Source organism: Scaptodrosophila lebanonensis, unplaced genomic scaffold (genome assembly GCF_003285725.1).
Source record: "Scaptodrosophila lebanonensis strain 11010-0011.00,11010-0021.00 unplaced genomic scaffold, SlebRS2 tig00000110-arrow-arrow-pilon, whole genome shotgun sequence".
Taxonomy (NCBI): domain Eukaryota; kingdom Metazoa; phylum Arthropoda; class Insecta; order Diptera; family Drosophilidae; genus Scaptodrosophila; species Scaptodrosophila lebanonensis.
Window position 1 is genome coordinate 1,945,181 of NW_022060573.1, and position 9,868 is coordinate 1,955,048.

Below are 9,868 nucleotides of genomic sequence, written 5' to 3' on the forward strand. Positions count from 1 at the left end.
TGTCACCACCTCAACACCGAGACTGACCTGCATTTTAAAATTTGCCGCCTTGGTCTCTTTGCAGACTTGGCAGCCTCGCGACTTGACACGCCATCCTCGGAAAATAGAAGTACCGCCGTAGATTTTCCAGCGTTTTCGTAACTCCTCCGTGTGCCGCTGTTTCCTCGCAATGGGCTCTCGTAATCAGGGCTCCTGTTAAAGCGCTGGGCACCCACAGCTTCCACTCGATTCCGTCTAGCTGTGCCTCAAGGCAGTTGAATGCGGTCCGTTTGTAAATTACGCCGTCCACGACTTGCAAGTCAGGTAAGCAAGGCTTATTTCTTTCAATTTCTTTTACCAATTCTCGGTATTCCTCCGATTCAAATTCAGCCGTTTCCATGCCTAGAATTTCACCTGGAGCTAGCGCCAGTTCATCCACCGCTTCTTCGCCCAAACTCCTGGACAACGTGTCTGCCACCACGTTTTCCGACCCCTTACGATGCTGGATTTCGAAGTCGTAGCCCTGGAACAATAACGACCACCGCGCCAATCGTCCGGACAAGTCCTTTAGCGACATTAGCCATTTCAGGCTGGCGTGGTCTGTTATGACAGTGAACGGCATGAGTTCGATGTATGGCCGAAACTTCTGCACCGCCAGGACCGCCGCTAGGCATTCCTTCTCCGTCACGGAATAGTTGCTCTGGTGTTTGTTGAACTTGGTCGAAAAAAAAGCTACTGGTCTCTCATTCTGCTCGTCGTCCAGCTGGAATAGCACCGCCCCGACGCCCGCCTGCGACGCGTCGCACTGCACGAAGAATCTTCGGCCAAAATCGGCATGCACGAGTACCGGCGCCGTTATCAACGACTTCTTCAGTGCCTCGAATGAATCCCTGGCCTCATCATTCAGCTCGAATCGTCCTCCGGCCCGTTTCTTCAGTGCATCAGTCAGCGGCGCTGCATGCTAGAAAAATTCTTGACAAACCTCCTGTACCAGCAAGCAGTACCTAGAAACGACCGTACCTCACGCACCGAACGCGGTACTGGAATGCGCTGTATTGCTACCACTCGCTCTGGGTCCGTTCTCAATGTGCCTCCTCCCACAATATACCCGAGGTACTTTAGAGATTTAAAGCAAAAATTGGACTTCTGCAGTCCAATGGTCAAATTCGCCTCTCTCAAGCATTTCGCTACTTTCCGCAGGTAGTCCATGTGTGTCTCGAAGTCCGCCGCGAATATGACGAGGTCATCCAAATACGTTTGACCTGAGCTCTGTGGGAATGACCCTGTCCATCAGCCGGCATAACCTCTGCGCTGCGTTACACAGGCCGAATGGCATCACTCGGAACTGGTACAGCGGTCGCCCAGGCACTGTGAACGCCGTATACGCCTTACTGGATTCGTCCAATTCAATTTGCCAGAACGCGAACTTCAGATCGACGCTGGAAATATAGAACGTTTGATCCAGCCCCGATAATATGCCTTCTACACACGGCAGTGGATACGCGTCTTTAACCGTGAGTTTGTTGAGCTTTCGGGCATCGAGGCAAAAGCGGTTCTTACCCGGCCGTCGCACTACGGTGGTGCGGTTACTCCACGGGCTGTTACTCACCTCGATAACCCTTAACGCCAACATACTATCAACCTCCAGACACACCAACTCCTGCATCGCGGGTGACAATGGGTAATGTCTATCCTTCACAGGCTGCGCTCCTTCAACCAGCTCAATTTTATGGGTCTCTGCCGTGGTCTTTCCCAATCCTGCCTTTTCAAATGTCAGAAACTCCTCCTTTACCGATTCCACAACCTTCCTTTGCCAATCTTCCAGATCCCACATTTCCGGCTCTGGTTTCGGGTCTTCGTCATCGACGTAATGCGCCACTCGCTCAGCCAAAATCTCATCCAAGCAGCTTTTAGCGATGCCAGTTTCACGTGGAGGAATAACCGCTGGTGCCAGCTCGAACATTCGCCAGAAATCGACTCCCAGGTACATAGGTTGCTCCAAATACGGGCATACATAGAATGTCATTTCTCTAACCATACCTTTATACTCCACAGGCACCCGGATTCGTCCAATAATGGACCGGTCTTCACCTGATGCTGTCCGCACCTGTGAGGCATACTTCTGCACGCGTGTATCCAGCTCCTGCAGCAATTACCGGCTATTTTTACCAAGGATGCTCACCGACGCGCCGGTATCCAGCAGACCTCGTATCTGGCGGCCTTTCACCTTGACCTCGGCAAATACCCTAGCATCCTTACTCGCCCCACGCTGCACTGCTTCCGCAACTTGTCGCTTCGTTTGACGCCTCTTCTTAAACCGCGTTCTCGCCTTCACAACGCTGGTGGTGAGCATCCGCATTCCGGCGACCTGGTGCTGATGAAATATCCTGTTTCGCGCCTCTAGGTAAGCACGCATCCTCTCCTCCATCGGCAAACCTCTAATTCTCCCCTTATACCTAGGATTAATATTTTCTTCGCTCTGCTCTAGTTTCGGCTTCCAGCTGATGGTGTGGGCACAGCTGCCGAGCGCGATTCGCCCACTGGTACCGCACTCCGCCGCCCGTTTCCCGTACAGCTCGGACACTGCGGACTATACGTGCCTGGTCGTCCACAGCGGTAGCAAAATATACGCCGCTCTCGCGCCATGCAATCGCGGAAACCATGCCCTGCTTGGCCACAGTTCCAGCAATTTAGCTGCAGCTGTACACGCCTGGTGACTCGCGCCTCTTCTACGGCTACGTCGTTTGCTGCATCAGGGCCTCCACAATCGGCCTCCAACTCGTCTACGGGCCTGGTTCGCCCACTGGGACCAGCTCTAAAACCACTGCGGTATGCAGGCGTTCCATCCTGCCGCTCCATTGTTGCCTCCACCTCAACGTAGTCGTCACGCAGATGGTCCACGCTATACACACGAAGAGCGTAAACATACCGCGCCACTTCGACTTGCAGCCCCTTTTTGATTATTTTTATCATTTCAGCTTCGGCTGGCGGTGATTGCAAACGTGATGCCAGCTTCCTCATGGCGTGGAAGAAGTCCTCGATGCTTTCTGTGGGCTTTTGTCGCCTCTCGCGCAACTCTTGCATCTGCTAGGACTCATCGGCGGCGCCTCTAAACCGAGCGATCAGGCTATGCTTTAAGTCCTGCCAGCTATCGGCCCTGTGGTCACGCACATATTGCCAGTACCACTCTCTCGCGTTGCCGCTCACCAATAGATGAAAATTATTCAAAACTTCAGCCCAGGAACATCTGCACTACCGCTGTAAGAACTCCACACGGAACACGAAATCCTCCACAGCCATTTTATGTCTGTCGCCATCAAACGATAGGCCCCATTTTTCAACTCGGCCCCAAGACGACCTTTCGTTCCCTTGAACGTATGGTGGGGGTGGATCAGCCTGCCGCGCATCATCGTGGCCCCGGACATCTACGCGCCTTGGCCGCTGAGCGCTCCACGGATTTCGCCAGCTCCTCGCAGCCGCTTCCCTCCTGCCGTCCATGCTGCTCGACGTGTTGTCGCTCCGCCTATACTCTCGGCTCAAGCCGTCGTGTGTTTGGGCCCTGCTTGCGCTTTGCCTTGGCTCAGGCCTTTTCGGGACTGCTCCTCTGCTGACGTGATCAGACACCTGCTGCTCGGCGCGCAATTCAGGTACGTAGTCCACGCCTGTTCTGACCGGTAGCAATGCCTCGTTAACCGCTCGCATTAATTCCAGGAAGCCTTTTCGAATCTCCTCCTGCAGCACCTGGCTTACTCCGTCCACCTGCGCATGCCGATAGGTTTGGTTGGCCTGTGCGATGGCAACATTTACCGCTGACGCCACTTCGCTATCGACGCGCCCCGGTGTGCCATCACGTCGCTCCTCTTGCCTCGAATGCTGTCTGGGCGGTGTTCGCAGCAGACTGCCAAGCCGCGCCGCCACAGCGCCCGCTTCCGAACCTTCATCGAGCTCTATCAGCCCACCATCTCGAGCTGCCTGCGCCCTCGTATTATACGAGCGCCCTTCACGATGCGTGTCCTGCTCCATATTATATTATTTATTATCTGTATAATATTTCGCAAAACAAACCGCTGCGGTTAAATTTTGTGTACCAAAACACGTATATTTTTATATTCCAAAAAAAAAAATAAAATGATATTTGTATATAATTGTACACAACGCCCAAAAGTAAATTATGCGAAAGAAAATATATATATGCTGTATGCGAAATAAATATTTAAATAAGACGATGAGACAAAAATTATAAATTATATAATATATAAAAAAGACAAAATTTGCACTATACACAACAAAAAATATATATGTATATACGCATAAAAATGTACCTGCACTAAACCAATAAACTCCCTAAAATGTACACAACACAAAAAAATGCTATCTTCTTTTCTTTCTTTCTATTTCAAAAAAACTTGCACTCAAACACGATATTCAAAACAAACTCTCACGTTTGACTAATTCAATGAGGGGAGGAAATTCATCATTTTTCCGACCGGAACCAACAGCCGCTCCTTTCTGCGCTTTACATACTTTGCCAGATTCATATTTTATTAATGTATCGCGAGAATTTTATCCACTGTTCTATTCATCCTCATCTGGATGGATGACAATGAAGAGATCTCACCTTTTTACATGCCTCTTTGGATACAAATTTATTCTTATCTGCCATTAACATTATCCCCCATGCCAGTGCCAGTGCATCGCAGGTAACAACTTCTGTCGCCTGGGCCACTGAAACACTTAAAAGCCTCTAGGGCACACGGACCACATTGTCAACGCACACAAAGACAAATAAGCCAAGTGGCACACTCAAAAATAACACTGCAATTAACTATTCACCAAAAACATATTATAAATTATGAAAACAAAACACAAAAAAAAAACCCAAGCCAACCAGTAAATAAGTGTGAATAAAAATGGGCCTATTCCCTCTATTACACCCGGAGCTTACGCCTTCCACCACCAGGCAATGAATACGTCGCAAGCGAGCGGCTTCATCTAGCCGTCGCGACATACGCATTCTCGAGGCGCTCCCACCGGAATTGCTCTGTCCATTTTTACCATAATTATTTCTTTTCACAAAAAAAAAACTAACCAGTTTTGACGGCGCCCTCGTATCGGCTAATTTATTTTTCTTTTAAATTCCGTGGCCTGCGTACGGTGGCTACATATAACTCTCCCCAATCCAATATCTGGTACAGAGCCTATTTCCCCACCTACATCTGGGCTAAACATATCTTCGAACCCATTCCGCTCGAGGCACTACCACACGGTCAGCCCTCGGCACTCCTGGCATTCAATTCGAAATTCTTAAGATTGGGCGCCATATTGTTACGACCACGCTTCATGACTTGGGCAACGCCGGCTGGCTCATCGGAACTCCGATCAGGGCGTGAGTCCATCCCAATGCCCGCGTGAGTCGAACAAATACCGATTACTCGGTTACGGGAAAACATCCACCACTATAAACGTAAACAAACAAACCAATTACGAAATTACAACTCGTGCAACAAAAAAAACTACGATGCGACAAAAAAAAAACTCCTCCGGCAGTTTCAGTGGACTTCGGTGTTCCTGCCCAAGCGCTCCTGCCCATCCTGTAGCCAGCACAGTTTGTGGCTACCCACTATGGAGCTACGTTATTACTCCTTATTTTGGCCTGGTCGGTGAGTTCATCACCCCCCCCCCCCCCCCCCCCCCCCCCACCCCTCACTCTACGTGTCTAGCAAAAACGCGTCATTATTTTTCTTTCCAAATCGTTATAATCTGTGCCGGTGTATGGACGTGTACAATATTAATTTAAATTACTTAACAAATGACCACAAAACATTAAAATAAAATAAATACAAACGTATGCGCACCAATGTGTGCGCGTAAATGTATGTTGGTGAATATATGTATGTGCGATAAATATATGTTTTTTTGGTATATATGTATGTGTGTTGTGTACAGGTTGTGATATGTATATGAATGTAGTGCTATGAATGTAAAGTATATATAAATGTTGCACGATGTATAGAAATGTTATGACATGTATGTAAATATTGTGTCATCTCTATATATATAAAACAGTTTGTCCTGACTGACTGACTGACTGACTGACTGACTGACTGACTGACTGACTGACTGATTGGCAATCAACGCACAGCCCAAACGGTAAGAGCTAGGAAGCTGAAATTTGGACACAAGATCCCTCTTATAGTGAAAGTGAGCACTAAGAAGGGGTTTCGGAAAATTCGAACGCCAAAGGGGGGAAAACAGGCTCCAACGTTTGTATGAAAAATCTACAATTTTCATCCGATTAACTTCAAACTTAGTTTGTATACTCTCACAAAGAATACAGAAAAAACTGTATACTTGGATTTTCAATATTTTTCCTGCGGCCTGAATAATAATGATTTTCCGGTGGAAAATTCGGTAAACGAAAAGCTATGTGCAATCAACGCACAGCCCAAACGGTAAGAGCTAGGAGGCTGAAAATTGGACACATGTTGTCTTCAGTGGTGTAGGTGAGCACTAAGAAGCGGTTTTGGAAAATTCGAACGCCAAAGGGGGGAAAACGGGCTCCAACGTTTGTATGAAAAATCTACAATTTTCATCCAATTAACTTCAAACTTAGTTTGTATACTCTCAAAAAGAATACAAGAAAAACTGTATACTTGGTTTTTCACCATTTTTCCTGGGGCATGAAAAAGGGGGGGTTTTCCGTGGAAAAATTGAAACACAATCAACACCCCACAGCCCAAACGGTAAAAGCTAGGAAACTGAAATTTGGGCTCAAGTATCCTATCATGGTGTAGATGCGCAAATGTATGTACATATATACATACATACATATGTATAAAAGTACATTCGTCTTGCACTGACAGGGCAAGAAATGTTAATTAATTAAAAATTATTAACATTATAACATAAACATTTTTATGTAATTTTTTCTTTGTTTAGTACATTTGGCATAAGGGATTTTAGGACAACGGACTACAAGGGCGTACGCAGGTTGGGCAGGGGGGACATTGCTCCCCTTAGAAAGAATTTCGCATTATGAATTACACCAGCACCATATGTATTACATACGTACATACATATATACATACGTCTGTATGTATAGTATGTACATATGTACATCAATAAGTATGTATGTACGTACATACATTCTTATATACATATATAGGTTTGTATGTATGCAGTGGGCCATCGAACACTGTTGTTTAATTGTAATAAATAGTGTTCTATGTTTTCAAATCAAAATTTTTAAAACAACAACAACAAGTTATTGGCTCGCAAAATTCTTTCGTTTTGATAATTTACGGCTGTTAATTGCATACGAAAAATGCCAAAAGTTTACAGTTACCGTACACACACATGCATGTACATACAAAACAACAACAACAACTTTAAGTTGTTGGCTCGCTCTTCTTCTTTCGTTTTGACCATTTAATGTTAATTGCAAAGGCAAAACGCCAAAAGTTTACAGTTACCGTCGCTAAGCAACGACTGCGTAAGCGATAGTAAAGCAGAAACCGAATAACGGAGCTACGCATATTCTGCTTCGCATTGCGGGCAGATGTATGTATGTATGATTTGTTCTTATTGATCTCAATAAATAATTAGATTTTATTATTTAAATATTCTGCTTATTGCATTCAAACTTCGATATTTTGATGGTATCGGTGGCTTCAACTATCGAAAGTTTTACTCTAGCAAATTGAGATGAGAATTGTCAGTGCTTTTTGATCGTGGCTCATCGCTGCACGGCATTGACACGAGTGCCGTGTTTCATATTCCGAGTTTGTGCGTGATCGTATTGACTCAATATGACACGAAAAGGCTCAAATGTGAATTTAAAATTAGGATATACCCTTATAATTATTCCCCCTTTTTTGCAAATCGTCTATCTTAAAACGTTGCGTTATCTCTATATATAAAACAGTTTGTCCTGACTAATTGGTGATCAACACACAGCCCAAACGGTAAAAGATGAAATTTCGACTCAAGTATCTTTTCATAGTATCCATCATAGTGTAGGAGCACACTAAGAAAGGCTTTTGGAAAATTCTAGCTCCAACGGGGGGAAAACGAGCTTTAAAAAATATTAGTTATAGTGGTCATGTTCGTTGAAGGAAATAGTTTGGCAAGAACAAAAATGTAACGGACTACTGAACAATTTTTTGTCAAGAACAGAAAATGTTCATTTAAATACCTTAAATGCCTTCCTACTGGTAACTTATAAGGTGAAAACATATGGGTAGGTTATGCACACACAAAATAAATACAATTGGAAACATTATATTGAGCCGGGTTAAGACGGGCAATACCTGCTAGTTTATGTATATATGTGTATATGTATATAAGTGTTGTGATATGTTATAAATGTTGGGATATGTATATGAATGTTGTGCTATGAATGTATATATAAATGTTGCCCGATGTATGTATAAATGTTATGACATGTATGTAAATGTTGTGTTGTGCGTATTAAAGGGTATGTATATAAATGTGGAACAATGTGTGTATCTTGCAGCCCAGGCTATGACCTATGACTCAGGTGGCCAAACACTCACAAATTCTAGGCTGTCCTTCCTATTCGGTTTTACATAACTCTGAGATCAAAGCTTGGCTATTTCCTCACGAGACAGGTGAGCGTACGCATAAATACATGTAAACACTTATGTTCATATTAAAGTTTAATTCAATTCAATTCTCTTTCCTTTTTTTTCTTTACAATTAAAGCACCGGACACACGATGGGGCCAGGAATCAGGGTTGCGGCGGTACCAGAACAGACTCACTCAGTTTAGGCTTCTACGGCACGTATCCTCCGTCGTCTATGGCGGCGGTACGGCAGAATCCGCTGGTCGGTGGGATAGCCCTGAAGACGCGGCTGTACGGGCTGCCGCTGACGAAGATGCGACGATGAGACGATGATGGCGATGCGGGCGGTCAATTCAGCCTCAACATGCGTCGAAACGTGGTCGGCGGGACGATTGGGCATGTGCTGGTGGCTACCAATTGCCCAATATCCAAAATGTAGCATAAGTCCAAAATAAACAGACCCAGCGGCCGCTCGTCTGCTGCTGGGTCTATGATTATCTATTTTCAGGTTATAGGTATATTCAAAATTCTTTCAGGTCTGTGTCCGTGCTCCGTCCTTGCTCTTCTCATTCACCAGCAACAATGCCGCCACCATCTCGCGTACCGCGTGGCTCTTTCAAAACCCTTTTGCATCCGTTTATTCCCATCCTTCTCCTGCCGCCATCTCCTACTCCCATTTCCAGCAACCATGGCCTGCTGCCGCAACAGCTGGCACTGTCACTTCCCGGTACCGCAAGGTGGCACTGGTAACCGGTTGCGCCGATAAATGTATGCTGGTGTTGCCAGAAACCGCGGCCGATAATTAGCCGATGCAACATATACTTCTTTCCATGAGGTAATTTCCCACAATTCAAACTTTCAAGAATAACGGAAGTTATGGAAAAAAGTTAAAAGCTAAAGTCGGGTGTCCCGACTTTGAAATACTCTGTACATATGTTTAGAACAATTATAGAAACTAAAAAAAAAAGAAAATTAAAAAAAAAGTTTTAGTCCATGTTACCTCTCGGTATTTGAACTCACGTAAAGTATGTATAATTGCACATTTACATAGGAATTGCGTCTATGTGAGTGTATGAATGCCTATGCGTGTCTATAAGTGTCTGTCTGAGCATGTTTGCAGTCAACAAAAGCACCAGCATCAACAACAGCCGCGGGCAGCGCTTGGCCAGCAATTATATTTATGGCTATAACTACCTGTTAAATCTGTCTATCATAATAAACTTGGCATACGGACACGTAATCACTAACTCGGGGTATTTGCCAAATTTGAGTTCAAAATTCCAAGAATTACGGGAGTTATGGAT

At 45.3% G+C, this 9,868-nt stretch overlaps 1 long non-coding RNA gene across 1 annotated transcript; it reads left to right on the plus strand.

Moving 5' to 3' along the window:
• Positions 1 to 5,502: 5,502 nt before the first annotated feature.
• Positions 5,503 to 9,300, plus strand: LOC115628186. The gene is made up of 3 exons (XR_003995776.1): positions 5,503 to 5,639; positions 8,495 to 8,609; positions 8,704 to 9,300. It is a non-coding gene; the product is annotated as an uncharacterized LOC115628186 (long non-coding RNA).
• Positions 9,301 to 9,868: the final 568 nt, after the last annotated feature.